Genomic DNA, 6325 nt, shown 5'->3' on the forward strand with positions numbered 1-6325 from the left:
AGTCCCCCCAATTTATCTATAAAAATTTGACTGATTCTATCATGCATATAGAAATGAAAAGGATTCTAGGATATGTGAAATAACAAACCAAGATTGAAGTTGTAGCACACTCTGCACAGTTATATGTAAAGAATGAAAAAAATTGAGCATACTAATTGTTGCAAGGATCTTTTAACAATCATATCTCTGAAAGCAGACATATCTAGGACACATAAAAGTCATGTAAGCATAAATTGGAAAAAAGCAACTCATTTTTCCCAATGGCTAAAGATACTTCAAATGCTATTTCAGAGTTTCCTCAAAGATGGTTTATGCATACCAATAGGGAGTATTAAAAGATATTCAACATTATGCATAATTAAAATGGCTAATATAAAAATATTAACAGGGAAACTGTGATGAAACTATTCTATAGTTTAGGTTGATGATAAAATTATTAAATTACTGTGGAAAAGATTTAGCAGTTTCTTACAAAATTAATGAAATTATATATGACCCAGTAATTATTCTCTTGGCTATTTATAAGAAATAATTGAAATTTTATCTTCAAACAAACAATGTGCCTTCATGATTATAGAGACTTATCCATAATGTAATGAATTTAGATTTCCTTCAACAAGTACATAAATCAAACTGGCAATTGTTCTGATAGGGTCAAAACTCAGAAATAAACAGCAATGAACTAATGAAAGGAACAAATTGGAAAAATACAGATATCATTATACTAAAAAGAAAATTAAAACATCAATTTCAAATGGTTATATATGCTCTAATTCAGCTTATATATGTTTGAAAGACGAAACTATTGTAACTGATTATCGAATATCTTCAGTTTTCTTGTTAACGCTCTTCCCTTCAGTACAACTGGAAAATTGACAAATTTAATCACGTATGTTCTAGTCAACTCAGTTGTTTCCACTACTAACAAGGACTAGACCAATTGTTTTGAATGACATAACTGAAATAAATAAGTTAAATATATGAAAGTTCTTTCATAGCTGATGTTGTTATTCAATTTGCTGTTGGAGTCAGTTGGATCTGTGGTGAAAACTAGCATCATGTTCAGTGCTTACCTTGGAAGATATTCACTCTGCCATAGTTGAGAATGGAAAAGAGAGGCATTTCAGGTTCCTAAAAGCATGTCTTTGTGATTTTACTTCCTCCTACAGATTCACACATTCTAAAAGTCTTATCATATCCAGTCTCTCAATTTTACTGCATGTTAATGAACAGTCCATCCACATATGGTCTGCTGGGCTTCATGTGAAATGTAAACAATATAATAAGGTGAACATAAAACACACATGGATTTTTTTATACTTGAATCCCATTTGCAGTTACATAAATATTTTAAAGTTTAACAATAAATGACATCCAAAATTATTGTCATCTCACGCATTCAAATAATAAATTACTAGTTCTTTCGTTAAGAAAACAAAATCAGATCAATGAGCTTCTGGCATAGCAGTTTTTATGCAATTCGACAGAAAGAGATTCATTTCTTTGCATTGAATATTCTTTATTGCTACTTCCTTTATCCTACACAGAATTCAATGAAATATGATATCCAAAGAATAGAATAGTTGCCAGGGCATTGAGGTAGGAGTGTGTGGGTGGGATTGGGAGCATCCTCATAGAAGCAGGGGCAAGCAGGAGGGGGTATGTGAGAAGAAGGAAAGGGAATAACATTGAAAAGAGATTCTTAAATGTTTGTGGACTTTGACCTTATCTTTTATACTTCAAATAAATTTGTAGGCTGATATGTAGCATTGTAGAAGGGAAATTCTAATAAAATAAAAAGTATGAAGTAAAACACAGGTATGATATACCTAAATTATTAAATAATTGTTGAATTGATCTTTTAGTTTGTCTGAACATACTTCCTCCTACACTGTTACTTAATAGTTGCATTTTGGATAATAATCCCTAATATGACATTGAAATTAGAAAACATACATAATTATAATGATCAAATGTAGACTTTTATAAATACTAATACTAACTTAGGCAGATAGAGAAACCCACTGTCATTAGAAATATTTTCGTGTTTTTTACACTGTAGATCAAAAATTTTTGAACAAAAAGACACTTAGAACTCAAAGATAAATTCAAAGCATTACACAGATTTTAAGATATCTTAAAAATAATTTCTTCCTATTTATTACTTTCTCAAGAATAAAAATAAATGTGAACATTGTCAAAATTTCAACACTTAAAATCAGATCACTCTAATTTATGAATAATTTTACATTATTTTTCTTCCAAAACACTTCTATTTATTCTGTGTCAACATCTGAAGGCACACTTTCCTCTATCCCTTATTTGGCGCATATTTTGTAAATAAGGACTTAATAATTTCTCTTTTAAGCCACTTTTCAAACTACTCTCTTCACTAAATCACATTCAAAACATTTTTATATATGAGACTGAAACTGTGGCATTTACAAAATGTGACAAAGTTTATGGCCTTTGGAAGAAGTAGGGCAATTATACCAATTCTGCTGTTCAACTTTATGATCTTTTCAGCCAAATTGTTTTCTACTCTTTGCTTATTTTAACATGTAACTGTTTGCTCACTACCAGGATGATTATAACTACTTTCAACTATTGAATTGACCTTTTATTTTATAAACATCAGTGGATCACCTGTTAAAATACAAAGAAAATTTGTAACCTCAATTTATCATGTAATTTATAGAAAATGTCTCTAGAGAAACACATCATTAACCACAATAGCAATTAGAGTTCTTCACAGAATCAAACCAACAGACAGTGGCAAGGGCTCTTAAACATTTTTAGCAAAATGGTAACATAGTTCAACAGTCTAGGTTTACCAGGAGAAAAGAAGAAGAAACCATGGTTATGACAAGAAAAAAATTATAGGTGAGTAAGTTTGATATTGAGATAAAAAGATCAATTTTATTTTAACATAATTAAATGAGGTTAGAAGAAACTGGATAGTTTTGGTCTCTGAGCTTGTCTGATTTTAAAACTAGTAACCTTTTTCTTAACTATTAACCTTTCTTCCCATCTCACTTTTTCAGTTGTTCTGTTCATTCACACTTACCTTAGATAAATGTAAACAGGAGAACATATTCATTTGTATGGTCATATCAACAATTTATAGTGTGGACAAAAATATGTATGATTGAGGTAGATAAAAGGTATCAGATTTAGGTGTTAATTAAAAAATAATTGGTCTTCTAGTTTCTTTTCCATTGCTGTGATGTAAGTTTTGAGTACAAGCAACTTTTGTGGAGAAAAGGATTGTTTCAGTGCACAGCATCTATGTCACAGTCTACTACTAACAAAAGACAAGGCAAAGCCAGGCACTAACTTGAATCAGAATCTAGGGAGCAACACTGCCTTACAATTTGCTCACTGGCTTTCTAGGAAAGCTGAGCCCACCTGCCTAGGCATGGTTTTGACCACAGCAGGCTAGGCTAACCCATATCAAGCATCAAACAAGACAGTCTCTCACTGGCCTGGCCGGAGGCTCGTCTGCTCCCTGCAATCTTACACTTGAGGCTCTATCTTCTGATGTGACTCTGAGTTGTGTTAGGCTGAAAATAAAAGCAAAATAACACACTTGTCTTAGAATATATTATATTATAAGAATTAAGAAATCAACCACTAATTACATTTTAAGTCTTTGACAATAGTGCTTAATGCTATGTTTTGAAAACTAGGTTTTCGATTTCTGGAAATGACACAAAATAAACAATTGATTTCCGTCCATTTTATTACCCTTCATTGTGCCTTTTCTTTCTGCACATGTATACTTACAAAGGCAATAAAACTACAGCTAATTAACAATAGCTAATATAACTAATATATATATACATGTATATATGAAACTAACAGTAACATATATATATATATATATTGCATCATCTACTGAACTAGACCTTTCAGTCATTGTGTCATTTGACACATGTAACATATATTTGAGATATAATTATTTTGATTTTTATTGATATGTAAAAGTATTTCATACAGACATGATTATTGCCAAAGGTTCACCTTCTACTTGCCATTTCCCTAAACTAGTACATTTTGTATCAAAGTGATTTTTGATAACATGATACAGTTTATCTCTTTCATGTTTTATAAAATATTTAGTTTTGGTTGATATCCTAAGAGGGTTCTGCTAGAAATTTGAAATTATCAAACACATTTTATACCAAATATACACAACATGATTTTGTTTATTGAGACATTATACCCATTCTGTTTATATCTGCATAAAAATAGGGTTAGGCACTCCAGCAGGGAGCCAGGTCCTTTGCATATTTATATTATGGCTTCCAGTTTAGTGCTTCTATGGGATGCCTGATTGTATTAACAAGTTTCTTCTCAGTTCTCTTGGTCTCCATTCCTTTTTATTTCTCTGTTTTATCAAATTCTGATGTGCTTGTTTTTGTTTACTTATTATATTTAATTTTATTAATATTCCTTAGAAGCCTGTTTTTATTTTTTCCTCAATTTATTCAATTTATAACCTGATCACAGCCCCTCTCCTCTGAGTATCCCCCTCACATGGCTTTTTCTCCATTGACCCCTCTCTTTTACTTCTAAGATGAAGAGGTCCCTTTGGGTAGCAACCCCGCCCCTGTCACCTCACTGCACTGCAGGACTAGGCACATGCTCTCCCACTGATGTCAGCCCAGTTAGGGGAACCAGATTCCCAGGCAAGCAACAGAGCCATGGTAAGCCTTTACTCCAGTTGTCTCGGAGCTGCTTGAATACCAAGCTGTGCATATGGGGAATAGGGTTTATGTTTTTTGGTTGTATGTTTTTTGGTTAGTGATTAACTCTGGGAGCCCCCAATGATTCAGGTTAGTTGACTCTATTAACCTTCTTGTAGAGTTCCTTTCTCCTTCACATTTCTCAATCATTCACCTACCTCTTCCACAGACTTTCTGAGCTCAGTCTAATGTTTGACTGTGGGTCTCTGCATCTGTTTCAGTGAGCAGCTGGGTAGACCCTCTCACAGGACAGTTATGCTAGGCTTCTGTCTCTGAATCTAGGCTGACAGATACAAACACAGCCTGAGGCTACAAGGTAGTTGAAGGAGGAAGGCAACCCTGCAATGTGTTCCTATAGATTGTCTGAGGACAGCTCAGCACATTTACCCACAAATTGACAGTGGTTGCTACTGCATTCATTTATGTCTGTCTCACACAGGGCACTTGTGTATCCAGGCCAGCAGTGACAAATGTAGCTGCTAACAGTGTCTTCACATGTTGTATCATTGTGACAAAGCTTTGACCAATAAAGAGTCATCACAGTCACACAGTATGTCCCTGTGAATCTACTACCCATGCAATCACAGTAGTAGTTGTTTCTTCCATCTACACATAGACAGATGTGTAGACTCAGCTGACTGACACATTCATCAAAGTTGAATACAGAGTGGTCTCCAAGGATTCTAGCTACATAGTCCCAGAACTAAGCCCCATGAGCATCCTAACACATGGCACCATATAGACATGGTTGGGAACTACATTTATTATTTTCTAACTCACAGTTCACAGCAGAATACTATTGAGGACAGACACACATGTATCTTTCTAGCTCCTTGAGGAATACAGCCTCATTAATGAAGGGATCAGAAACACCTTCATCCACTTCTATGTTACAATGACTTAGAATGCTTTGGTATCCAGGAACACAGAACCAGGAATAGCCATTGATTCAATCCTGGCACATGGTCCCATTGCGGCAATGGATAAAAGAAGCACATTCATTGTGATCTACCTCACAGAACCTGCTAGAATATGCAGCAAGGCAGATTCAGACAGGGTGCTCAAGGTCTTTATGGCAGATGCCTCCATGTTGACAAGTATTCTGTCCACAGGAAATAGTTTCAGTTTCACAGGTCAGTACACTGTACCCATGAGGACATTTGCATAAGAAATCCCTTTCTCCTTCAGTGTTCACACAGTGGTCATTCCTTGGCAGGTACTGGAGAAGCAAGGGTCTTTTGAACCTTCATAGTGTTTGTCCAAATTATTGGCTTTGTCTAAGCAACAATTGTTCTCTTGTGAATAACCCTTGCTCATAGAAAATTTTAACAAGAATTTAAGAGATATTTAGCATTATTTTAAGTGAAAAAATGACTCCTGCTATCTCAAGTCACTACAAGACTAGGTACATCCTCTCTCAATTAGGACAGGATCCTGTCAGGGTAAACCCCTAATCTAGTTATTGGGGGACCCTATGAAAACCGAGCTTCACATCTGTGACATATCTGGGAGGGTTTCTAGGTCTAGATCACATTCACTCTTTGAGAGCCCTAAGGGTCTAGGTTACAGTTAATTCA

General features: G+C 34.5%; 1 pseudogene; it reads right to left on the reverse strand.

The window, feature by feature from the left end:
* Positions 1–3460: 3460 nt before the first annotated feature.
* On the reverse strand, positions 3461–6103 carry LOC116888038 (annotated as a pseudogene).
* Positions 6104–6325: the final 222 nt, after the last annotated feature.

Source organism: Rattus rattus, chromosome X (assembly GCF_011064425.1).
Source record: "Rattus rattus isolate New Zealand chromosome X, Rrattus_CSIRO_v1, whole genome shotgun sequence".
NCBI classification, from domain to species: domain Eukaryota; kingdom Metazoa; phylum Chordata; class Mammalia; order Rodentia; family Muridae; genus Rattus; species Rattus rattus.